The sequence below is a fragment of the Chenopodium quinoa genome, unplaced genomic scaffold (assembly GCF_001683475.1).
Source record: "Chenopodium quinoa cultivar QQ74 unplaced genomic scaffold, ASM168347v1, whole genome shotgun sequence".
Classification (NCBI taxonomy): domain Eukaryota; kingdom Viridiplantae; phylum Streptophyta; class Magnoliopsida; order Caryophyllales; family Amaranthaceae; genus Chenopodium; species Chenopodium quinoa.
Genome location: NW_018744878.1, coordinates 1618588 through 1644737, shown reverse-complemented (window position 1 = coordinate 1644737; position 26150 = coordinate 1618588). Strand labels below are relative to the sequence as shown.

Sequence of the window (26150 nt, the reverse complement as noted above, 5' to 3'; positions counted from 1 at the left end):
TATATTGTCCCCATATAAGCAAAATTAATACATAGTAAATAAATAAACTTAAAAAAAAAAAATTGAAACAAAAAGAGAATTGAAAAAAAAAAAAGATTGAAAACTGTAATATAGCTCTCTAATTTTGAAGTAACGAATTAGTATTTGACAGGATAGGTAAAAAGCAAAATCATCAAATGAGATAAAGTATACTAATCTTCAACAAATAGATTACAAGTATTTAAAATTGAGAAAAAGTTTCATAAGTTTTTTTTTGAAAGAAAGAAAAAGTTTCACAAGTATGTGCAGATTGTAGCATGAGAGTAGCAAGACTACTTTGGTATCCAAATAAAACAAAAAAAAAAATTAATGCAAATTTTAGTCTAAAACTAGCCTAACATCCTATAGCCCTACATACTTTATAGCTAGAATCAGTCACCAAGGAAAACAAAGAAAGGGTGCTCAACCGAGTGATTTCGGGCCAAGTGTCAGCCAAATCTGGCCTTTTTGGGATTCAATATTATACTCGTATCTTTTTGTATCTCATGACCTATTCCCTTTTTTTTTTTTTTTTTTTTTTTTTTTTTTTTTTATGAAGCCTCATGACCTCTTCCTCAATTAACGAGAATTACTTTTTTTTTTCTTTTTTTGTTAAATTTACTTCATACTCCGTAATAATTATTTTTCTCTCACATTGGTAATTTTTCAATAAAATATTTTATGAGTATAATTTTTTAATACTCTAATTATCCACACTTATCTCTTATTTTTTTTAAATCAATTAAATTGTCTAAATCTATACATTGATAATGTAAAACTTTTTTAGAAAGATGGAGTGATCATGAGTAAGTATTATTAACTATAACTATAGATTATAAATGAGCAATGACGTATTAAAAATAACGTTTTTTCATTAAACATGTATTGATATCATTATACTCCCTCCGTCCCTTAATTAGATTCCTACTTCTAGCATTTATTCCTCACATAATTAGAGAGAAATAGGAATCTAATTAAGGGACGGAGGGAGTACCATCTAGTAAAACTAAGTAACACCTTTGTTGTTACTCCATGAGACTATGGATTGAGGAGGCACCTCGTGAAATACAAAGCTTTGTAATGATTTAATGACTGAAGTTGTTATTAGCTTAATAAATTTTGCTTTTGCGCCAAAAAAATATACCCTGTATATACTTCCTCTATTAAATATACTCCCTCCATCCCTTATTGATAGTCTCTTATGGCCAATTTTAAGTCCCAAAATGATAGTCCCATTAATATTAATATTTTATCAAAATAAACTCCAATTTGCAACAATATTTGTGTCAATTTAACTTTCCCATGTAAATTTTGCTTTTCCATATACTTTTATTCCTTTCTCTCTCTACTTTTTTGCATACCCAATATAAATTTACTTTTTCAATGTACTTTTACTACTTCTTATTTATGTTTATTAATTCTCGTGAAAATTGCCCGTAAGGGATTATCAATAAGGGATGGAGGGAGTAAATTGCAACAATTACTATATTTGGATGCTAAGTATTAATTGCAACATTTTTTTTTTAAAAAATACAATATTGTGGATAATATAATATGTGAAGAAAGCAAATTACTATGTGCACTCGAGTGTGATGCGCATCATAGTTCCGTACAAAACACATATAATCGTAGTAAACATACAACTCAATATAAAATAGGAATTATGCAAGTATGATAAGACACATATACTCGTAGTAAACATACAACTCAATATAAAATGTTATGCAAGTATGATAAAATATTATATAAGAAAATATTATAGTCAAAACAACATTACTTTGGAGCATGATACTCAGATGCACAATATAACGATATCATTTTTTCAAGACAAACTAGACAATGCATTGAAATGAATGATCTAAACATCATTTAAAAGTATCTCCACACTAATGACACCTAGTGGAGTTAAGTATTTACTCAAAAAAATTTACACACCCCTAAATAGTTTGTTTACTCTTAAAAAAATTTGCTCACCACTAAATAATTTGTCCCTAAACAAACATATACAATTACCTTACTCATAAAGATATTGCTTACCCATAAAGAATTTCCTCACCCCTAAAATATTATATACAATTACCTCATCTCTAAATAAATTGCTCATCCCTAAAAAATATGCTCATTGTTAAATAATTTGCTCACGCCCATTAAAATCATATAAAATTACCTTGCCCCAAAATAATTTACTCACCTCTAAAGAATTTGCTCGACCCTAAAAAATTATATACAATTATTTTTCCAATTACTAATTTTAGAAGCTATTTTATTAATTATATTCCAAACAATAATAACTTTGCCAATTACCAAATTTGAAAGCTATTTTAATTTTATACTAAAGAATAACCATTTTTCCAATAACCAAATTTAAAGGTTATTTTATAATTATAAATAATGAAACACAGCTATTTAGAACACAATAATAAGTCTACTAAGTTTTTTTTTTTTTAACCGTGTAGATCATTGCAGGTAATTGATTGCTTACGGTGAAAGAATTACAAATCCGATTACATTAACAACTGCAAATTTAAAGGCCATTTTATTAATCATTTCTAAGAAATAGTTATATCGCCAATTACCAAATTTAAAGACTATCTATAATATTATTAAAACTAAATAGGATTACATGGTATCACCATGTGGTATCTGTTAAACTCAAGAAAATATTTAGGAGAAAACGGCTTGATGAGCCTTTACCATTAATCACGTATATATAGGTTACAACATTAACCTAACTTACCAAAAAACTCCTACCAAGAGATATAAAAATATATTCACAAAATATATCTAACTTAACACAATTATATCCTAACACTCCCCCTCAAGTTGGAGCATGTAAGTAACGAATGCCCAACTTGTTAAAGCAAAAAACCAAACTGATGTTTCCCAAGAGCCTTTGTCAATATATCTGCCAACTGATGACCTGTAGGAATATAAGCAGTGGCAAGATTACCGGACACCAACTCATCACGAATAAAGTGACAATCCACCTCTATATGCTTAGTACATACGGTCATGAAAAACAAGATTTTTAGCAATATGAAGAGCAGATTGACTATCACAATACAATTTCATAGGCTTGGGATGCAAAATACCAATAGAGAATAACAAGGATTTCAACCATTTCAATTCACAAGTTGTAACCGCCATAGAACGATACTCAGCTTCAGCAGAAGAACGAGATACTGTAGGTTGTTTCTTAGTCTTCCATGAAACAGGGGAACGACCAAGAAACACCATATACCCAGACAAAGACCGACGAGTGAGCGGATCGACACGCCGCCCAATCACTATCACAGAAGGCTGTCAAACATAAGTCCTTCATAGGACGTAGCAAAATACCTTGACCAGGTTTACCTTTGATGTAGCGTAGTACCCTAATAGCGGCATCCCAATGTTGCACCTTCGGGTTACTTAAAAACTGTGCAAGAGTATGAACAGAATAACTCAACTCTGGACGAGTGACAGATAAATAAACAAGTCGCCCAACTAAGCGACGATACTGGTCCGGTTGAGAGAATGAATCCCCCTCGGCATATGCCAGACGATGGTTCTGCTCCATAGGTGTATCAATAGGCTTACAGCCTAACATACCTGCCTCAGATAATACATCTAAAGCATATTTACGTTGAGATAAAAATATACCTTCCGGACCACGAGCAACTTCAATGCCCAAAAAATACTTCAACACACCAAGATCTTTCATATGAAAACATGTACTCAAATACGATTTAAAATGAATAATCACATCATGAGAAGAACCAGCAATAATAAGATCATCAACATACACAAGTACGCGTAGAGAGACTGGTCCCTGAATATAACTAAACAATGAATAATCTGGATACAATTGCTTGAAACCATACGATTTCAAAGCATTAGACAACTTTGAAAACCACTGTCAAGGAGCCTGTTTCAAACCATATAAAGATTTTCGCAACTTGCAAACTTTCCCTGGAGTAGGATAATTATAACCTGGAGAAAGTTGCATATACACTTCCTCCTCCAAATCACCATTAAGAAAAACATTATGAACATCCAGTTGATGTAACTCCCAATTTAAAGAAGCAGCAACAATATCCTTCATTTAATAATATTGGCGCTACATGAGCTATGACATGTCAAGACCTATTAATCTACACTAAATACCAAAATTCAATGCAAATTTATGATTGAAATATAATTTGAACCACTAAACTTAAGAACGACATCTACCATTAAACTATCAATGCCTCTTAATACTTATTGTGCTTAATAAAATGATTTAAACTATGCGTTGTAACTTTCTAATTTGACTGGAATGCTCCTTATTTCGCAACTTTGTATTAAGTACTCGATATATTACTGTTTTATTATTTATAATTCAATTAATAAGCAAACCTAAATTCATTTTAATTTCAACTTTAGTTCACTATTGAAATTTTGTCACTGGTGATGGGATCAAATATTTCCACCATATATTTTTTTTAGTTTACTCCCTTTAATGTCTACTCAAAGTGACAAATAAAAAAATTTAATATTGATAACTACACTATAATAAAATAAAAGCATTGGTCACATTTAATATTGAATTTTAAAAAAAATATAACTACACTATAATAATAAAAAAAACATTGGTCACATTTAATATTGAATTTTTTTTAAAAAAAAGATAAACTACACTATAATAAAATAAAAGCATTGGTCAAAAAAAAAAAAAAAACATAAAAACAATGACCCGGGACATCGTCCGGGCCAAAAACTAGTTTTATTAATTATATTTCAAAAACTATTTATTTTGTTATCACCAAATTTTTACACTATATATTAATTATATTCCAAAGAATAATTACTTTGCTAATTACCAATTTTAGAGACTATTCTAGTAATTACAAGTATATTCCAAAATCCAAAGAGTATATTTTTTGTCAATTACCATATAGGTCAAATTATAAATTAATATTCCAAATAACAATTATATTGGCAATTACCAAATTTTAAGGCCATTTGAATAATTGTCTTCCAAAGAAAAAGAATTTTGTCAATTACCAATTTTAGAGGATATTTTATTAATTTTAGAAGATAATCAATATTTACAACCATATCAAACTATGACAAGCAGGCTAGAAAGCTCCTACAAGGTAATTCTAGAAAACAAACGTCAGCCAAATTTGTTAATTTCTACTAATCTAATAACACTTAAAAGCCAAAATATGAGCAATAGGTTCTATATAAACCAATTTCTTTGAAGGGGTCGCATAATTTTTTTTATGAGTTACTTATTGTTTAGAAGGCGACATGTAAGGTACTTTTAGGGAAAGGTTGTTACATACATTTTGTTGTACCGTACACCAATGAGTATTTGTTCTCATTTTGATGATTGTTTTTTATTTTATCATCAAATGAAAAACAAAAACTAACCTTAGGTTAGTTAGGTGTACGATACACTCGGGTGTGTATAATAAATTCTAACTTTTAGGAGTTGTCTAGTTCTTTTAGATGCAACATGATAGCTTAAAAAGAGATATAGATTGACCAATAGAGTTGAAGTTGAATAAGGCTTCATTTAAATACAATAAGCTAATCTGTCAAAAAAAAATAAAATAATAATAATAATAAATATAAGCCTTTAAAGAATACTACTAAATAGACCTTTGAAGCTTCACCCGTAGGAGTTTCTACCTTCCTCACTTTAAATACTATCAAGTTTCAACTCTTAAAGAGCATATAAACAAGTCCGATTTCTTCACATAACAACCTTTACACCGTCTAGCCCTTTTGCCATTTTCGTTGCCCTGCAGCCAACACACATCCACTCTTGCTGCTTCTGCACCATCTACCACACCCCCTTGTCACCCCACAACACAAGCACAGCTCGCTACTGCTGACACATTGCAGCCCACCACAAAGCAGGCACACGTCTACCTGACTGCGTAAAAGCAACGTCAATCTGATCCACAAACACAACATACTCTCAGTCTCACCCTTGCCAACACTAACTGTGCTACAACACAAACCTCACAGACAAACACCATTCAAACCAAGTAGACTTGTTACGAGACAATAAAAAAATATGCTTCACATACACAAGATCATAAAATCGTAAATTTCAACTTTAATTATTCCCTAGAAATGTGATAGTCAATAATTACAGCAGCTCAGATCTGAATAATGCAAACTAAAGGCAGGTCACTTCTTTAAGCGACAAAGAATCATCACTTGCACACAGGATCATCAAAGTTGGGAATGACTTTAGGAAATAGACGAGATATATAGAGGAGAATATACATGAACAAGCACATGTTCCAGCCCAGGAATAATGTCTCCTTGTTTTGATATCTGCAAAGGTTTCCCATATAGTACCATAGTTAGGCTCTGCAGGTGCCCTTCTTTGGGTGTCAAATGGTATTCCTCTCGATGCAATTGTCCAATTGATGAAGTTATACTTCCAACCCAAGAAACCATCCTCTTAAGGCCACGCGTGAAAGGAACTTCTTTGAAGGTTATGTCGTCGGATATAAGCAAGTCTTTGTTCATTGCATTTTGCAGTTTCACAATAAAACTGGTCTTCTTGCTTAGAAAGACTTCAAGAGTAGGGTTATACCTGCCTGTTAAGAGAGAGGAAAAACTAAGAGTGTTGGCTATAAACTGACTTATCATCCAGAACATGCTATATCATACTATCAGAGACTGTAAATAAAATACATTAAGAAAAAATAAATAAAATTACTCCTTCAACTTTACTATAACCATAACACTTTTTGCCAAGACTGGAAGGATAGAGAGAATTGAAAGAGTTGAGAAAGAAGACAAAGAAGAAGAAAGGAATGTTAAACTTATTCTATACATTCCAACACAGAAACAGTTAAGGTTATGAGTGAGACAGTAAACGAGAATAGGCAAAGCATCAAGCTTTATTTGGTTGGGGAAATCTTTCAAGTAATTTATTGAAGACATTACAAAGCAAGGGAAGAGAACTGGCCGGGGAAAATAAAGATTATAAAATTAATAAGAAAAAAAAAAAAAAAAACTTGCTTGTTGAAATTGAAATCAAGAAATACCAATAACTTCAACCTTAATTAATTTGATGGGACTAAAATATCTTTTAACCAATACAGTGGATCATGCATAGCATAGATACTACAAGCAGAAACACGAATATAAAAGTAAGGGCAGATGCTCATATTATGCTTCAGCAAAGGATCGTTGATTCAATGCCATAAAAAATTTGTGGCTCATAAAACGCAATATGCTTCACTTGATTAAATATATTCATGTGTTCGAATTGGTCTGAAACTAAGTTCACAGTAACAGACGGAACTTGATATCAGAAATAAGCAGCATAGCTCCCATTTCTTACAGAAAGCTGTGCATATGAGCCAATAATTTAAAAGGTAGTTATGTACATGAAAAGTACTCCGATCCGTAGCATTTTATTATTAAATAAGAAAAAACACAGGAAAATTACTTTTAAGTTTCTGCAAATAAGGTTATAACTTATAAGCTTCTAAATGTTTTGGTCATTAAACCATCAAAAATTAACAAACTCAACCTGGAGCAATAATGTAGCACAAGATATAGAAACATAATACTGAATAATGCAAAAAACCGAAGCTTACCCTTCCTTTTGTACAATGGGCATAAGAGCGCCAGGTGAAGTAACTTTATCAATAGGAAAGGCCTTTCCCATTAATCGATTCCACAAAAGTGCACTGAATAAATGCAATACATGGATGAGCAATTGATATGTAGGACCATGATCAAATTTAACAAAGAGGAAGTATGAAGAATCTCTTGCCTATAATAATTTGGGTTAGGGACAAAGGTAACCAGGAGGCCATAATTTGCACTAATAAATGTCTGCCGACAATTAATTTTGATGTCATAAGTGGGCAGTTAGTCCAAGCTGATCTAAGTACCTATATATCAAAAGTGGAACAAAGCAAGGAGATTATTTCTTTGTTTTTTGTCAGATGCATGAAAAATATGTGGCAAGCGAAATAGTTAAAATACCAAAAGCTGTCAATAAAGGCAGCAGAAACAAGATGGCCTTTACTGTTATAAGCACCACCAGCTTCACCAACCCAAGCGTGAGCCCAAGGACCATGCTCTTGGATTGTTTTATTGAGCATATGTTCACACAAAGTCAAATCATATGCAAAACCCAGTAATGTTTGAGCAAAATTAAGATAATTTAGGCCCTTTTTGGTTGAAGGGATTTGGATGAAAAAGAAAAGAAAGGAAAGAGTTTTAATCATATTCCCATATTTGGTTGAATTAATAACATGAGAATTCAAAGGAAAGGAAGGGAAGTGGGAGGAAAGTTCCTTTACAAATTTTTACCTTTCCTTTCCTCCCAAAATTGGAGGAATTCGACTGGAAAGAGAAAAATAAAAGTATCCTTTATTAATTTCTCTCTTCCATTCATTTCCTTTCATAAACCAAATATTGAAAAATAACACCACCTTCCTTTCCCTTCTTTTCCCTTCCCTTCCCTTCCTTTCTCTTCTTTTCCTTTACTAATATTGAACCAAAAGAGTGAAATCTGGCATTCAACAGCTCAATTGCATCAAATCGGAAAAAAAACTCCATGACCAGAATATTTACTCAATATACTAACATTTGACAGCTCAATTAAATACAAACGATTAGTATAATTTCAATTCATTCACAAGAAAATTACTCAATTTAAAGTTCAAGCACCTGATTCAGTAAGCTCAACAAAAAGAAATCAAACAAAACCCAAAAAAATTCAAAAACTTGTGAGTTAAAATTAATGAAACCCTAAAAAATTAGAGGGAAATGGATCTTACATTTTGAAGAATTAGAACAATTTATAAGTAAATGATTTCCAAAATCAAAACAAATTACAGAATTTCTAACAATTCACGCATCAACAAAGGTTGCATCGTGTACCGCACATACTTTGTGGAAAAGCCGAGTTTGATTAAAAAAAAAAAAAAAAGCACTATCTCTATTCTCTCCCACAATTCCATGTTATTATCACTAAGGGATGAGGTAAACATGCGATGTTAAGCAAAGTAGTAATATAAATTGATAGAATTGTTAATGGAAGAAGAAGAAGAAGATGAAGAAGAATAAAGAGTTTTATATTTAGAGTGCTTGTAAATCTCAATATTGTTCAACACTACTTTTCTCTTGTTAAGAAAGTGTAATTCTAGAAGAAGCTGGTAAAAAAAAGGCTAGGACCATAAAACTGGTAAGTGTAATTCTAGAAGAAGCTGGTAAAAGGCGTAGGACCATAAAACTGGTAAGTGTAATTCTAGAAGAAGCTGGTAAAAAAAGGCATAGGACCATAAATCTAGTAAGGTTACTGGTATAAGCAAGACTGCAACAGAATTCATCAACATTAGCGAGCATGTTGGATCAAATATGATCTTGACAGAGTTCAGATGGTAGAAAGAAAGTTCCAACAGAAAGAGGGCGGATGAGAAAGGGGGCTACATAGCAGTAAGAGATTGACAAAATCAATCAATCAATCAACGCCGTAATCCCATAAGTGGGGTAAGAGATTGACAAAAGAAACCATAAATCCTGAACAGAGCAGGAGCCTATTCTCAAGGTACATTTGATAAAATAATCATAATAAGGCAAGTCAGCAGTTACGTTTAAACAGACAGTACCCTCAAAAGATAAAAGTAATGAAATCACAAACACAACTTATCAGATTTTCTACTTCCTAGATATCGAGTCAAATGAAAAGCACTAATATAGAAGATTGAGCTGATGTCTCACCAACTGATCTACAAAGTCATTCTGATGTTAAGCTCTTGTACTGCCTGTATCAAAATCATTGCATTAGAGACCAATACAAAGAGTCATATGAAAGAGTAACAGAAAAAGGGGGAAAAAAAAAAAAATTGAACTCAAAGTGCCAGTACTGCTGACAAACATTCTTCAAAAAACTCTTCAGAGATTTTTAACCCAAATCAAGAACTCAGTGTCAAAACATTAATTAAACATTGTAAAATCTAAGTTACTAATAAAACAATCATCTCAAATCTTGATTAATCATCCTTCTAGCAGAAGTTTCTGACCAAGACCATCATTCAACCATATATTCTAGATTTCTAGCACAATAGCAAGTAAATCATTTGTGACTGTGTCCTTTAAATGACAATGTTTTGCTTTACAGATTGCAGTTTGACACTGTTCAGTGATATAAAGTGTAATTCTCTTACTAATAACAGAAGAAGGACCAATGCATCCATAAAACTAATTAAATATTTGACCTCTAATTATCAGCGTAACTAATGAAAATGTGGAAGAGACCCCTGATTTTTTAACTTCCCTCCCTAACCACCCCCCTTTTTCCATATCATTCTCTGCATCTATTCAGGTTGAACTATCTGCAAATTATCTTGACGTTGAAAATTAAATACAAATAACGTTGTCTTGTACGTCAATTTTAGGGGAGGATCGTAGCAATCAAGGCTCTTAGCAGATTCATCCGATGTATCCACAGCTTAACTTGCTAGGATATGTGCAGCTCACTGGATCGGAATAATGCCCTGTTATTACGATAATCATATGATGCCATCCAAATTTAAAAAGAAACTACCTAAACTATGTTCAATCATCATAGGAGAGTACAATGTGGTATTAATTTTCTTTCCGAAAGTAGACTGTTTTACAACTGAACGATGAATATTATGTCAACCCAACAATATTTAACAGCTCCATCAAGCACATACACATTATTTTTAAACCATAGCTCTAATATGCTCTATCTGCAACTCCTTTAGTCCTACACAATTATCGAGCTACTAAGCTGTTCAATATTGAAGTCAGGTTGTACCAAGAGAGCTGAAATAATTATTGTAAGAAGCCCAACGTGAAACTAATGTAGGTATATAAAACATTCAACATTTTCAACCCAACGAAAGATAAAAACCGGACTAAGAGGCTTGTGGTGATAAGCATTCAGATATAAACTTACGATACAAGGTTTCAGCACAACATATCCATACATGCACATCCCCTCCTTACATATCATAAGAACCAAGCTTATGAAAGCAGCGTGTCAAATCCTTACCCAACAAAGTCAGATCAACGCCATTTTCGGCCGCTCTAATAAATTTCATGAATTAAACCACACACAAAGCAAAAAAAACAACTCAATTGATAAAAAAGTACAGAAATACCCAAAATTTGAGGTGGGATTGGTGGGTCAAGTGCAATTTACTGAGCTTATTCCATATCGTTGGTAAATTAATCATCCTACAAGTGGTTGTTCACATGCCTGCACCACATTCATTCTCACTTCAAATTTCACTAAATTTCTAACTGTTTGGGTCCAATTTAGTCCAATTGGGCCTAAGCACTAAATGATCCAATTAAAAGCCCAAGGTCAAGGTTCAACTCTCCAATTGTGCTAAAGTCAAAGGTCAGCCCACAAAGCAAGCCAATTGGGCTAAGGCCCAACCTCTCCATGTATGATGAGGTATAAAAGCCATCATATTGATTCATTCATGGAGGGATTCGGATTCTGATTCATTCATAGATTCATATGCTCATCCATATATTCTGATATATTCCATAAAAGCCTCAAGCAACAAACTCTCTTGCATAGTGTCCTCTTCTTACACATTGTACTGACTTTAGCATCGGAGGGGCCTTCCTCGGCAACACCCCCGAGGCTAGTTTACGTGTGTTTACTGTGCAGGAAACCTTGGGCCCAACATAGCTTGGACCGAATCCAGCCTTCTCCATTTCAGCGGACCTTCGGCAAGGTCCCATTGTTTTCACCCGAAACAATTTGGCGCCGTCTGTGGGGAAGACTTTCAAAAATCTTTAAGCCAAATTCCTAACCAAGATCATCTTGCAATTATCTTAGCAGCAATGGCTAAGAACCGCAAGAGCAAAAGCCTCCGTCAAGGAGCGGGCGAAAAGCCTAAAACCCCTACACCACCGCCCTCGCCGGACCGGAACTCTCCCAAGGGTGCCGGCTCGGGGGGAGGATCATACAAGGAGGATTCCCTATCTCCCGTAATTCATGACTCTCATTATAGGCCGGGCCACTCTCGGTCTAGCAGGGGTGAGTCCGATCATAGGACATATTCAGTGTCCCAAAGCTAACCATCGGCTGCGCGCCCTCATTCCCACACTCGGCCGAGGACCCCTTTGACGGGGCCCAGCTCGGAAGAGGTGGCAAGAGCGCTGGCAGTACTCATGGAGGCGATGAGGGCACAAAATATGCCACCACCTCGTGATCGAACTCCTCCGCATACCCGGCATCAGCGGAGGAAGTTAGACCATGATGGTGGGAAGCTTCCTTCCTTCCGGGAACTGGAAGAGTGGGAGGAGGATTCTTGGAAAAATGAAAAACAGAGGAAAAAGAACCCTCAATTTTTAAAAGGATCCTCATCCTCAAGACCAGAAGCGCATAAGAGCAGCAGCTCAGCTTGTCGGCCAGAATCTACTCACCGAGAACCTGAGACTGTTCGCAGAAGCGTCCTTGACCGACTCGGCGACAAGGAACCGAGCGTGCGCAGTCGCCTCTCGTTCCCTGCAGCCGAGGCCCAGACTTCCCAGCCAGGGACGAAAACCACTCCTACCTCTCTAAGAGGGCGGAGCGCGGTCCCTTCGGCCAGGAACAAGGGCAAGGCCGTTATGCTACCCGCTAGTTCACCATTCGAGCAATGGATACTGGAAGAGCGCGTACCCACGGTTAAAATACCGTCGCACATCACATATGACGGGACCACGGATCCGAAGGATCACGTGGCCTCGTATGAGACTCATATGCATCTTTGCCCCAGATCCGAGGCGACTTGGTGCAAATATTTCCCAACCACTCTCAAGGGGGTCGCGCAAGCGTGGATCTCCAAGGGAGTAAGGCAAGACTCCGTAACAGGGTGGGATGATCTGTCCTCCAAGTTCAGGAGCAAGTTTTCCACGGCAAACCGCCGAGAGAAGACTACCGCAGAGCTCATGAGTCTGCAACAGGGGGAAACCGAAAGCCTCCGAGACTACCTGACCCGTTTCAGTAACGAGTCATCAAGCGTCTCCCAGCTGGACCAGGGGCTAGCCGTTTTCGCAATGCAGAATGGCCTTCAGCCAGGAAAGTTCCTAGACTTCATGGTCATGCATACCCCGCAGACCTTGGAGGAAGCTCTTAGTGCTTCGGATAAGTTCATCCGAGCCGAAGAATGGAACAAAGCGAAAACCCAACCTCAATTCGGGGGAGGGAAACAGAGGCAAATACCCTTATCTGAAGGCCAAGGCCATAAGGCAAAGGGAAAGTCAAAGGCCCCGGAGCAATCTTTGGCCAACGACCCAAAGAAGGAAAGATTTGCCTCATACACAGGCAGATACGAGTCCTACACTCCGCTCTCTCTTCCACGCGCCAAAATTTACAGTGTGACGAAGGAGGAGCAGAGTTACCGAAAGCCGAGACCACTCCCAGAGTGGTATCAGCGAAAAAATAAAAATCAGTGGTGTGAGTTCCACGAGTCTTCGGGACACAACACTGAGGAGTGTATCCAACTGAAGGACCAGATAGAGGACATGGTCCGGAAGGGATACTTGAAAAAATACTTCGCGGATCACCGCGAGAAAAAAGAATCCGAGAGGTCAGCAAAGGACCCTCGGCAGGACCTCGACTTCCCCCGGAAAAACAGTAAAAAGTCGGAGGGGAAATTCCCTCCGATCAATGTTATCTCGGGAGGAATATACTCTCGGAGGGAGCACAAGCGCCACCTTAGAGCTTTGACTCACCAGGTGAACAACGCTGACATTCAATCTCCCCAGTCGCCGGTGCCGAACATGACGTTCACAGCCGCCGACTGCCGGGGGATTACATTCCCTCACGAGGATCCGTTGGTGATTATCGCCACGGTGGCCAACCACGACGTCAGTAAGGTCCTTGTTGACGGTGGCAGTGGAGCAAACATTCTGTTCCGAAAGGCCTACAATCAAATTAAGCTGAAGCCCAAGCACCTTACGCCGGTACCCTATCCGGTATCCGGGTTCAATGGGGCTTCAACTTATCCAGATGGGAAGGTGACACTTCCTGTCACCATCGGTTGCGATGAGGCAGCCCGGAACGTCATGATTGAATTTTTGGTCATCGACGCTCCTTCAGTGTACAACGTGATTTTGGGGAGACCCATAATTCACGAGATCCAAGGGGTCGTCTCAACTTATCATCAGCTGATGATTTACGTCTCAGACGCCGGCTTCCCCGAAAGGATACATGGCAACCAAAAGGACGCCCGAAGGTGCAACTACCTCAAGCCATCCAGTAGTCGCCCAGATGACGACAAGGATGAGGAGGAGAAAGAAAGAGAGCCAAGCACAAAAAAGCCAAAAGGCCTAAGTGCTTCGGCCCAAGGATCTGTGCCCAGAGAAAAAGGGCCCGAAAGGGAAAAGGCTAGCTTTTCAGTTGAGCCGCAAGACTCAGAGAGCCAGCCGAAGAACAAAAAGACGGGGACACCTGCTGACATTGGCAGCAGGCCAGATTCTGAAGAGTCCAGTCCATCGGCAATGGACATGGACCAACAGACTGAAACAGTTGAGTTGGCCGAAGGAGACGGTGAGAAATGTGTAGCAATTGGGATGGACCTTGATCCGAACACCCGTTGTGACTCAGTTCAGACCTCATCTCCCATAAGCTTAATGTTGACCTGACGTGTCGACCAGTTAAGCAAAAGAAGCGGAATTACTCCGCCAATAAGAACCGAGACATCACAGCCGAGGTCAAAAAATTATTGGAGGCAGGATTCATCGAACCTTGCCAATATCCAGAATGGTTGGCAAATGTGGTGATGGTTCAGAAGCCCAATGGTACCTAGAGGATGTGCGTTGACTTCACGGACCTAAATAAGGCTTGTCCAAAGGATTTCTATCCCTTGCCGAGGATCGATCAGCTAGTCGATTCGACAAGTGGCCATGCCTTGCTTAGTTTCATGGACGCATTCTCGGGGTATCATCAGATCTTTATGCACCCCGACGATCGAGTAAAGACAGCATTCGTCACGAACGCTGGGGTGTACAATTACAAAATGATGCCCTTCGGATTGAAAAATGCGGGGCAACCTATCAAAGGCTGGTGGATCAAGTTTTCGCCGATCAAAAGGGCCGAAACATGGAAGTCTATGTTGACGATTCGATCGTCAAAAGCAAAAAACTAGAGGACCATGTAAAGGACCTAGCTGAAACTTTCGCCACCTTGAGAAAGCATCAAATGAAGCTGAATCCGAAGAAGTGTGTCTTCGGCGTGAAGTCAGGGAAATTACTTGGGTTCATGGTCAGCAAAAGGGGGATTGATGCCAATCCCTCTAAAGTCAAAGCGGCGCTCGACCTTCCTGAGCCGAAAACGAAGCGGGATGTTCAGCGGCTCACCGGAAGAATGGCAACCCTCTCGAGGTTCATTTCCAGAGCTTCGGATAAGGGGTTACCTTTCTTCAAAGCCCTGAAACTCCCGAAAACAAAAGAGCTCGTTTGGGAGGAAGAGCAAAAAGACGCCTTTAAACAGCTTCGGGAGCATCTGGCTCAACTCCCAACGCTGGCTAGCCCAGCTGAAGGAGAAACTTTATACCTATATGTGGCCGTTAGCCCAGCCACCATCAGCGCAGTATTGCTGAAGGAAGAGAGTAAGAGTCAGCAACCGATCTATTTCGTCAGTCATACACTGACGGATGCCGAGACTCGCTATCCTCTACTCGAGAAAGTTGCTTTCGCGGTAGTAGTGGCTGCTCGGAAGCTGAGGCCCTATTTTGATTGCCATCAGATAGTGGTCTTAACTGATCAACCGTTGGAAAAAGTTCTCGGCAAGGTTGAAAAATCTGGTAGGCTAGCCAAGTGGGCTTTTGAGCTCACCGAATTCAGCATCAGCTACCGTCCGAGGGCTGCCATTAAGGCTCAAGCTCTAGCGGATTTCTTGGCCGAATGCTCATACCAAGAAGCGCTAGACAGTGAAAAGAAAGTCTGGACCGTGTTTACGGATGGGTCTTCCACCGAAAACGGTTCGGGGGCAGGAGTAGTGATAACTTCTCCCGAAGGCAAATCCTTTGAGTATGCACTAAAGTTTTCTTTTAAGGCCTCGAATAATGAAGCCGAGTATGAGGCAGCAATCGCCGGCCTAAAGTTGTGCATCTCCTTGGAAGCCGATCATGTCTGCTTAAAAACAGACTCTCAGCTAGTTGCATATCAGATCAGTGGCAGCTACGAGGCCAAAGAGCCCTCCATGATAGCTTATCTTGCCAAGATCAAATCAGTCATTGCAGAGCTGAAAACTTTTGAGGTTCAGCTGATCCCAAGGGGTCAGAATACTCAAGCCGATGCACTCTCCAAACTTGCTAGTTCATCTTTTACCGAGCTGAACAGATCTGTATATGTAGAAGTGCGTCGGGAGAGAAGTGTCGACGAAGCACCTGAAGTGTGCTGCGCTGACCCAGAGCCTAGTTGGATGGACCCCATCCTAGCTTTCAAGCTTCGGGGAGAAACTCCTGAGGATAAAGCTTTGGCCTCCAAGATGAAGAGAACCAGCTCTAGGTTCATTGTCTTCAGGGGGGAACTTCTGAAAAAGTCCTTCTCAGCCCCATTGCTGAAATGCGTGGGACCAACAGATGCAGATTATATCCTACGGGAGATTCACCTCGGCATCTGTGGGAACCACATTGGGGGAAGAACCTTAGCCCACAAGGCATTGAGGGCTGGATATTACTGGCCCACCATGATCGCAGATGCTAAGGAGCTGGTTCGGAAATGCGAAAAATGTCAAAAATACGCTCCAGTTATCCATCAGCCAGCAAGGGATCTTCAGCCGATCCTTAATCCACTCCCGTTTGCCCAATGGGGACTGGATATACTGGGACCATTTCCAGAGGCTGTGTACCAGAAAAAATGGCTGATAGTTGGTGTCGACTACTTCAGTAAATGGATCGAGGCCGAAGCAGCCTCGAACATTACAGAGCAAACTGTCAGAAAATTTATCTGGCAGAATATCATCACTCGCTTTGGCGTCCCGAGAGTATTTGTCTTCGATCATGGGAGGCAATTTGATAACTTACCGCTGAAGCGGTATACAGATCAGTTCGGCATCAGACTGGCATATTCAGCGGTATGCCACCCGCAAAGTAACGGACAAGCCGAAGCTGCAAATAAACAGATCTTAAATGCCCTCAAGAAGAGGGTGGAAGATCAAAAGTCCAAATGGCTAGAGGAGCTCCCTGGAACCCTTTGGTCCCTTCGGACAATTGAAAAAGAGGCGACGGGCCACTCACCTTTTGAACTGGTGTATGGTGCCGAAGCCGTCCTTCCAGTGGAAATTGGCTCTGAGAGCCTTCGAGTGCACCACTTCTCGGCTGAGAATGAGCGACTGATGAGGGAATCCCTCGATTTCCTCGACGAAGTAAGAGACTCAGCCCGAGATAGAATGGCCGCCTATAAGCAGAGAATCAGCAAATTTTATAACCGAAGGGTCCATGCAAGGCCTCTCAAAATTGGAGACCTTGTCCTTCGGAATGCTGCTGCAGTTCAGAAAGGCCGAATCCATGGGAAACTCTCAGCTGCATGGGAAGGACCTTATGAAATTTATGATGAGCTTCAGCCAGGGACATACCGACTTCGGCAGTTGGATGGAACTGAGTTGAAAAATCACTGGAACGCCGATGTACTGAAAAAATACCATGTGTGAACCCTTCGGGGAAGAACTATCTTTGTAAGTACATTTTGAACTAATGAAAGGCCTTGGAGCCGCCATTTATATAAATGTCTACTTTTTATCCTTTCAAAATTTTCTTTGTTCTATCTACTCTTTAAGGGTTTTTTATTCAGCCTCGTCTGAAACCTTCGCCTTCGGGTAACTGGGTTTCAGATTGCTGACAAAACTCGTCTTTTTAAAGAACACTGGTCTTTCAGCTGAAGTCAAACTTCAGTAAGACTTGTTCTCCAAAGACATGAGTCCATGGACAATTCTGGGATATTGCCTTAACTGAGCCTTGTATCCCAGAGAGCCATTATCCGAAACATTGCCTTAAGTTGGCCCTGTGTTTCGGGTATCCATTTTTCAAAGATAGAAAGAAAATCAAGGATAACAGCAACAGTTGAAAATTTTTATATCAGCCTCGTCTGAAACCTTCGCCTTCGGGTAACTGGGTTTCAGATGGCTGACAAAACTCGTCTTTTTAAAGAACACTGGTCTTTCAGCTGAAGTCAAACTTCAGTAAGACTTGTTCTCCAAAGACATTAGTCCATGGACAATTCTGGGATATTGCCTTAACTGAGCCTTGTATCCCAGAAAGCCATTATTCGAAACATTGCCTTCAGTTGGCCCTGTGTTTCGGATATGCGTCTTTTTAAAGAACACTGGTCTTTCAGCTGAAGTAAAACTTCAGTAAGACTTGTTCTCCAAAGACATGAGTCCATGGACAATTCTGGGATATTGCCTTAACTGAGCCTTGTATCCCAGAAAGCTAATATCCAAAGCATTGCCTTCAGTTGGCCCTGTGTTTCGGATATCCAACTTTCAGATGAAGTCAATCTTCAGTAAGACTTGTATCCCAGAAGCATTGCCTTCAGTTGGCCCTGTGTTTCGGATACCCATTTTGAAGAAGTGAAGAAATTGCTTATTCCGCTGAAGTCATAATTCAATTTCTGGGGGGCAAGAAGCACTCTCAGAGCAAGTATGTACGGCGGAATTGAAGAAACAGAAACAGTAAAGCATTCAAAAATAAAGCAACTGAATAAAAGAGCATCAGATTAATAATTCATGCTCAGAAATTGAGCTACAAGTTCAATTAAACTGTATCGGCAGCCGCCCACAAGCGGAAAATAACAGCTGCCGAAATACGTACATAAGCAAAAAAAATAAACTGTTGTACGACAAGGCAAACTGAAGCAAAAAACAAGGCAAAAAATTCAGAAAGCGGCAAGTCTAAAGTTAAGCACATGATGAACCGCAAGATTCTGAAGACGACTGCCCGAGTTCCTATGCTTCAGCCTGAGGATCAGACTGATCAGCGTTGAGCCCCATGGTGGCCTCAGCCCCAGCAGCAGAAGAAGCGGGCTTTGCACTCTGCCGAGCCTCCCTTTCCCTCTGTTCAGCTTCCAACTCCATTCTCTCAGCTTCCTCTTCGGCTTCCTCAGCCTTAAGGATTTCAGCTTCGACTGGAGTTGCATACTTCATATGAGGGTCTTCGGGATTCTGGACCCATTCAGCACATTTAGACCAGTCCAGCTTCGGTTCAGCATGAAGGCAGACTCTTCGGCATACTCGGAACCCGTTTCTGAAACCCATCTCATATTCTTCTTGGGTATAGACACGGACTTTGAGTAGAGCCTCAGCATCAGCCAGCTTCTTCTGGGTCTCCTCCAAGTCTTCCTTGGATTTCTTCAGCTCATCAGCGAGCTTGGAGGAGGAACCTTTCAGCTCATTCAGCTCCTGCTGAACTTGGGAAGCCTTTGTCTGAGCTTGGGCCACTTCAACTTTCTGGGTCATCAGTTGATCCTCAGCCTCATGGAGTTTAGCTCTCTGAGCTTCGGCAGCAGCAGCAGCCTCTGAGAGTTGGACATCTTTGGCCTGGAGCAGCTCTTCAGCAGCCATTCGGCTGGCTTCAAGAGCCTCTAGACGTTGCTGCACTTCAGCTTGTGCAGCAGCTCCTTCCTGAATACGGCTCTCAACAGCAGCCTTGAATTTGGAGACGTCCACTCCCATATGCTCCTGGAGGAATTTTTCCCCTTCCATCAGTGGGGGAAAAACTTCCTTCTCCATAGCGTCGCAGAAGGTTTTGAGGGCTTCAGCAGCTCTTTTCTCATACTCCTCACCCTTCTGCTGCTTCTCTTCAGCTGCTGCTTGCTTCAGCTTAGCAAGCTTTAATTCCTCTTCAGCTACCTTCTTGTCGTGCACAGCAGCGTCTACCCTATCTTGTAGGGTATCTATCAGCTCTACAGTGAGAGTCTGATTGTGCACGAACTGAAAACAGGAAGACAAAAAAAAATAATAAATAAAAAATATATAGAGCTGAATTTCAGAGGAAATGAAGACAAGGAAAATTACCTGCATCATCAGCAGTTGGTTAGACCTGGCTGGGTCAGGAACTGATCTGCTGGATTCGCCCATCCCAGCAGTGGCCTTCAGCGACCAGATCCTTGCCCTATCTACTTCGGACATGCCAGCAAAATCGCCGAAGTAGGCTGCAGCTCCTTCTCGGTTCTGACCCCATATGAGGTCCCAGATGTGGTCTGGGATTGGAATTCGGGGGGCCGAGAAACCCATTTCTCCAGATTGCAGAGTCTGGAAGGAAGGGAAGGATGACGATGGAGCTTGATTAGCTTTGGATGGCTCAGCATCATCCTTCTCAGAGGAGTCAATTACTATGACCTCCTCTTCTTCAGGGGTGAGGACGAAAGCCTCAACCTCTCTTGCGATGTCTGTCGTGAAGCCCTCAGCACTGGACATCACGGCATCCTTGTTTTCGTGCTCAGCAGCACTCTCCTTAATTTCTTCTTGGACCCCTCCCTTAGATTCGGGAGTTCTTTGATCCACCTCCATCTCAGGAGGTGGCGGAGGGGTCTTTTGAGGCGATTGGGGTGGTGGCCGGGGAACCCTCGGCGATCCATTGCCTTCCTCGGGTTCCCTTATTGCAACGCCGATGGTCATCGGCCTCCGCTGAAAGTCATGAGGGCCGATGATGGCCATCCTTCGGCGCCTTTTCAGAAGGGGTTGCTCGTCCATATCTGAGTCTGAAGACTCTCCTTGTATTTGGTCTTCGGGACGAACAGGAGCTTTCCCTTCTCTATGTCTGTTACTCTCTTCAGACTGTAACAGACAGGGGGGAGGAAGAATGTGAGTAAAAAGAAAAAAAAAAAAAAAAGAAGAAAAAAAAAAAAAAGAAAAGAAAAAAGAAAGACAAAGTTGTCTGAAAACTCACCGAGGTCTTCAGCAAAGCCTCGTCTTCTTCAGCTGCTCTAGCTGCAGCTTCTGCTTCAGCAGCTCTGGAGGACCCTTCTCCTCCTTCGCAAGCTTCGAGAACCAGTGCAACCTCTTCGGCTGTACGGGCAGCTTCAGCTTCTTCGTCCAGCAGCTGAAACCAGGGGTCTCTCTTCTTCCACCAAGGCTTCTGCCTCTGATACAGAGCAACAGCCTCAATTTGGAAGTGGGAAGAGTCTAGATGAACTTCCCTATGCCTCGGCTCAGTGATAGACGGGGCCCGTTCAGTTACAACTCGTTCTCGGTTGACACCAAGACGAGCGTAGTTAATGCCAACGTTGGTCTCGTCCCGCTCTGAAAAAAGGAAAGGGGAAAGGTTAGTTCAGATAGGTTGGCACAGCATGAAAAAGCGAAGCGAGAGAAGAAAAAGAGATAGTTAAAAAGCCTCGGCCCCAGCCGAAGAAGCTTACCATCCTTAAACTTTCGGCTGAGGCCAACAGCTGCTAGCATGTTCTCTTGGAAAACGTAATGCGTATCGGGGAGCCAAGTCTCCGGGATATGCTGCATTCGGCCACTGCCCCCCCCGGTTCGGCAGCTTGCCGAAGATATGTTGCTGATCAAGGTTCGGATCCACCCCGTTATCTGCGGGGGGACCTAGACTTCCCATTTCGGGATCAGGCTCAGCGAGGTACCGGGGAGCGCTGAAGACGCAAGGGTGGCCCGGATCTGTGGGTGCCCTAACCCAAATCCATTGACCTCTCCAGTCCTTGTCTGAAGAGTCGTTTGGCCACATGGTTAGGTATTGGGGCCGGGACTCAATCCGGTACCACCCAGAACCATGGCTTCCGTGCCCACTTTGAATATTTGGCACTAGCCGATGGAGCTTTTTGAAGCAGTGCAGGTTCGGCACATACTTGAAGAACTTGCAGACCCATAAGTATGTCATCACCCTTCGGATGCTGGTGGGAGTTAACTGACATAGAGAGATGTTGTAATGGATCAGCAAGTCTCGGACCAATACGTCCAAAGGGAACCTCAGCCCATACTGAAGCTGTCTTGTGTACACCCCCACATACCCCGGGGGTGGACGATGGATTCTATCGGATGCCGAGGGCATTCGGCACCAATACCCATCAGCTTCAAAAATGCCGTAATGCAACTCAATTTGCTCGGCAAATCGATATTGATCGGCATTCTCCACCCACCATGGGTAGGGGCGGTTCTTTATCATGGCCGAAGCAACTTCGGCATTCTCCCATTCTGAAAACCCGGGGAGGATATCCCAAAGGACAGCGGGAACTTCATCATCCCGTCCAGAAGCGCTCGGCTCCTCCGTTCTCTGAGGAGGAGCCGAGGAAAGGGGAGTCGCCCTAATCCCTTCAGCAGGGTCAGACTCTGGCCTTTGTCCATTCCAGGTCCCAATCCTGTTCCTAGGATCGGGAATCGGCCTTGCTCTTCTTGGAGCACGGGCTCTACCTCTAACTCCTCTTGCCATTGATTATTTCGAAGAAAAAAGTCGAAAGAAAAGGGGAAGGAGTTCGAATTCGAAGAAAAATAAACTGAAATCAAAGTAATTTACCTTAATCTGAAGCGAAAGTTGCCGATTTACGAGTTCGTAGTGGCAAGTCTCAGTTTCTAAGCTTAATGCTCGGGGAATTTGCGAAGTTTTGATGCGGGTTCTTGGTTTCTCTCTCGAGAATTCTGGGTTTGTGTTGGTGAATAAGTGAGGAGAGATGACGCGCCTCTGTTTATATCTCCAGGTATGGGATACGAGGAGTCTGCGTTTTAATTTCTCTTAAATACTCCACTAAGTAACCGTTAAACACATGATCTTGTGATTAAACTGCCCATTATCCGTCCAACTTCCACAATCAACTGCCTTAACCGTTGTTATCTCATTAATTACGGTTTAAATTCAAATTTTTGGATTAATTAAATCATTTACTTCCCTCCTTTTCTGAATTAAATCAAACCCGACCCGTCATCCTTCCAAATCGGGTCTGGGGGGCAAGTTGTTTGGGTCCAATTTAGTCCAATTGGGCCTAAGCACTAAATGATCCAATTAAAAGCCCAAGGTCAAGGTTCAACTCTCCAATTGTGCTAAAGTCAAAGGTCAGCCCACAAAGCAAGCCAATTGGGCTAAGGCCCAACCTCTCCATGTATGATGAGGTATAAAAGCCATCATATTGATTCATTCATGGAGGGATTCGGATTCTGATTCATTCATAGATTCATATGCTCATCCATATATTCTGATATATTCCATAAAAGCCTCAAGCAACAAACTCTCTTGCATAGTGTCCTCTTCTTACACATTGTACTGACTTTAGCATCGGAGGGGCCTTCCTCGGCAACACCCCCGAGGCTAGTTTACGTGTGTTTACTGTGCAGGAAACCTTGGGCCCAACATAGCTTGGACCGAATCCAGCCTTCTCCATTTCAGCGGACCTTCGGCAAGGTCCCATTGTTTTCACCCGAAACACTAACACCCCTCATTAATTTCCAATTTAGATAACCAACGCAAGAACTTACTTATATAACAAAATCATAGTATACATTAATAATATTCAAAGTACGAAAGTATATATATACACTCCCTCCATCCGAATTAATAATAACACCAACAGTAAAATTTAAACTAATACTTCGTAATAACTAATCCGGAAAGAGGGATTATTATACAAATAGAATCAATAATAAATCATACCATTCAATTGCGTGAACGGGTATCGGGTTTTCGCAAATGGGGCAGCAAGAATAATTTATTTTCACTTGGCGGATTAACTTGTGCTGATTCAAATTTCCTGAAAGACAACCACCATATCAGCCTGATATACATATTTGTATATCAGGTGGCATTTTTGTAATATTGTGCATTTTATAAAAAAAAAAAAAAATCAAAAAAGAAAAAAAAGTAGATCACTATCACCATCACCGATCAACCACGAATCATCTTCTTCGCGTCCATCACCATTACAACCACCACCCACCACCACCATCTTCTTCTCAGCCGCCATCACCATCACAGCCCATCGCAACCACCACCATCTTCGCGTCCATCACCATCACAGCCCCATGATTCTCTTCGCGACCCTCTTCTTCTTCCCTTCTTCCTCTTTATGTTCCTTATTCCGCAACAACGACCCCAACGCCGCTTCGCGACGGTAACAAAAAGAAACCCTAGTAGAAAACGGTGTAAATTAGGGCCATATCAACCCCTTACAGGAAAGCCTTACCATCTGACGGGGTAAAGTCGTATCCCCTAATAAAAAATAATTACCTAAATCACTAACTAAGGTAGATAGGGAAGTAGGGTCGATCTCCACAGGGAAACAAGTCTTTTTACTCCTAATTAAATATTATAATCTAAATTATTTAAGTAACCAATATTTATAATTAAGTAAAAGACTAAACTACTAAGGTTGAGATTGGGAAGAAAACAATATATGAAAGGATCTAGGGCATAGGTTCACCAATAAATAATACTCCAGGGTAAAACATAGTAATCAATCATTGACATTGCATAAATAACGTGATTAACAGGCTCTCGCAATTTATTAATCAACATAGATCTAACAGGCTCTCGCAATTTACTAGATCTAAGTTCTTATTGAAAATAGCCTCTAATATCAAATTAACATCTGCTCGATTCATCAATTTAATATTGCTATACTTTTACAAGCCACAATTGTAAAACATTAAAACAATCCAATAAGAAATTATCATGTAATACCAATAATCAATAATAGTCAATCATCAATGCATCAATTAACCAGATTGTAAAGGGCTCTCGCTACGTATTACAATCACACAATTAATTTACCGGTATTAAATCTCATCTCTCGAATCTTGACTTAACCATTTATAAATTAACTTGCCTATTGAAACTAGACCTAAACATTAATTCTCATCTCTCGATTCTTGAATTAATATTGTCAAACTCATGCATAAAAGATAGGCCTAATCTAGTCACAGAGCATTAAACCAATCAATAGGAAATTAATCTAGCATTGATAATCAACAACAATAATTTACCCCTTCATATTATTTATTAGATCCCCATAAACCCTAGAAATTAAACTACTCACACATATTAAAAACTAAACAAATCAAAGCAATAAAATAAGACATGTTTAAAGGAATAGAATAAATAACTAAGATTAAGAGAAGATGAATCGTTACCAAAATAAATCTGGAATTAAAAGTAGAATTAATTAAGAACAAAGGTTTTGAGAGAGTTTAAGAGAGAGAGAAATACTAAGTAGAGAGAGAAAGTCTAAGAAAAGAGGTAACTAATAATTCCGTACAAATCGTATTTAAACCTTTCCTAAAACACGAATTAAAACTAAACTAAACTAAAGAGGTAACTAATATTACTGTTTTATTATTTATAATTCAATTAATAAGCAAACCTAAATTCATTTTAATTTCAACTTTAGTTCACTATTGAAATTTTGTCACTGGTGATGGGATCAAATATTTCCACCATATATATTTTTTAGTTTACTCCCTTTAATGTCTACTCAAAGTGACAAATAAAAAAATTTAATATTGATATTTAAAAAAAAAAAAAAAATAACTACACTATAATAAAATAAAAGCATTGGTCACATTTAATATTGAATTTAAAAAAAAAATATAACTACACTATAATAATAAAAAAAACATTGGTCACATTTAATATTGAATTTTTTTTAAAAAAAAGATAAACTAATCAGGCTCTAGGAAAACACGCGCCCAATCGGGCGAAGGGCCGCCCGATCGGGCCCGCCTTTTTCACAACGCTTATACTGATGTGTCGCGCCCGATCGAGCCTACGCTCACCCGATCGGGCGCGCCTTTCCCTTGAGAGTGCCCTTGCGCGCATCTGCCCGATCGGGCGTATGCTTGCCCGATCGGGCCCGGTCTTCTTCTTCGAGGCTTGGACTTCGATTGGGCTAGATTTCTCGGCCCAATCCATATTTCCTCTCGGGTCTCGAATACATGGTCCAAATGCCTCGTGATCCCAATTACCGAGCCCTTAATCACTGGCTCTCACCGATCTTGGGCTCCAAAAGTGGTCGTGTCCTTCTAGCTTCCGTAGTCGATCCAATAAGGCCCGAGAAAATGCTCCAAGAGTGCAAGTTCCTGTAAAATACAACTAAAACTACGAAAACACTAGAACACACAAATTAGTAATAAAAGTGGCCCGAAAGAGCCAAAAACACGACTAATAACGACCACGGGACGGGGATAAAACACTATATAAACTAAACATATC

The 26150-nt window shown here is 40.1% G+C and overlaps 1 long non-coding RNA gene across 1 annotated transcript; it reads right to left on the bottom strand.

The window, feature by feature from the left end:
* Positions 1-5267: 5267 nt before the first annotated feature.
* LOC110705441 lies at positions 5268-24157 on the bottom strand. Its single transcript, XR_002508075.1, has 4 exons — positions 23598-24157; positions 9751-9794; positions 7614-7913; positions 5268-6602 (listed from the first exon to the last, which is right to left on the bottom strand). It is a non-coding gene; the product is annotated as an uncharacterized LOC110705441 (long non-coding RNA).
* Positions 24158-26150: the final 1993 nt, after the last annotated feature.